The sequence below is a fragment of the Nicotiana sylvestris genome, chromosome 3 (assembly GCF_000393655.2).
Source record: "Nicotiana sylvestris chromosome 3, ASM39365v2, whole genome shotgun sequence".
Lineage (NCBI taxonomy): Eukaryota > Viridiplantae > Streptophyta > Magnoliopsida > Solanales > Solanaceae > Nicotiana > Nicotiana sylvestris.
In genome coordinates, this window is record NC_091059.1 from 111,689,850 (window position 1) to 111,691,498 (window position 1,649).

Genomic DNA, 1,649 nt, shown 5'->3' on the forward strand with positions numbered 1-1,649 from the left:
CGCCAGTTTGTTCAGGGATTCTCATCCATTGCATCGCCCTTGACCAAGTTGACTTAGAAGGGTGCTCCATTTATATGGTCGGACGAGTGTGAGGAGAGCTTTCAGAAGCTTAAGACAGCTTTGACCACAACTCCAGTATTGGTTTTGCCATTAGCTTCAGGTTTATATACCGTATATTGTGATGCTTCTAGAGTTAGGATTGGTTGTGTATTGATGTAGGAGGGTAGAGTTATCGCTTATGCTTCTCATCAGTTGAAGCCCTATGAGAAGAACTACCCTGTTTATGATTTGGAATTGGCTGCCATAGTTCATGCATATAAGATTTGGAGGCATTACTTGTATGGCGTATCTTGTGAGGTATTCATTGATCATCGTAGTCTTCAGCATTTGTTCAAGCAGAAGGATCTTAATTTGAGGCAGCAGAGATGGCTAGAGTTGTTTAAGGATTATAATATTACTATTATGTATCATTCGGGAAAGGCTAATGTAGTGGCCGATGTTTTGAGCCGAAAGACAGTGAGTATGGAGAGTTTGGCGTATATTCCAGTTAGGGAGAAACCCCTTGTAGTTGATGTTCAGGCCTTGGCCAATCGGTTCATGAGGTTGGATATTTCGGAGCCCAGTCGGGTGTTGGCTTGTGTGGTTTCTCGGTCTTCCTTATATGATCGCATCAGAGAGCGCCAGTATGATGATCCGCATTTGCTTGTCCTTATGGACAGAGTTCAACATGATGATGCCGGAGATATGACCATCAGTGATGATGGTGTGTTGAGGATGCAGGGCCGAATTTGTGTGCCTAATGTGGATTGGCTTAGAGAGTTGATTCTGGGGGAGGCCCATAGCTCGCGGTATTCCATTCATCCGGGTGCTGCGAAGATGTATCAGGATTTGAAACAACACTATTGGTGGAGAAGAATGAAAAAAGATATTGTGGGATTAGTAGCTTGGTGTCTCAATTGTCAGCAGGTGAAATATGAGCATCAGAGACTGGGGGGTTTGCTTCAGCAGATGGTTATTCCAGAGTGGAAGTGGGAGAGGATCGCTATGGACTTTGTGGTTGGACTTCCTCGGACTTTGAAGAAGTTTGATGCTATTTGGATGATTGTGGATCCGCTGACCAAGTCCGCGCACTTCATTCCTGTGTGTACTACTTATTCTTCAGAGCGGTTAGCAGATATATATATCTGGGAGATTGTTCGGTTGCATGGTGTTCTGGTTTCCATCATCTCAGATAGGGGTACTCAGTTTACTTCCCAGTTTTGGAAGTCTGTTCAGCGAGAGTTGGGTACTCAGGTGGAGTTGAGCACAACTTTTCATCCTCAGACCGACGGACAGTCGAGCATACTATTCAAATATTGGAGGACATGTTGTGTGCTGGTGTTATTGATTTCGGAGTTCATGGGATAAGTTTCTACCGCTTGCAGAGTTTGCCTACAACAACAGCTACCAGTCGAGTATTCAGATGGCTCCGTATGAGGCTTTGTATGGGAGGCAGTGTAGATCTCTAGTTGGTTGGTTCGAGCCCGGCGAGGCTAGGCTATTTGGGGATAGATTTGGTTAAGGATGCCTTAGAGAAGGTGAAGGTGATTTAGGAGAGGCTTCGTACAGCGCAGTCGCGTTAGAAGAGTTATGCGGACCGAAAGGTTCGA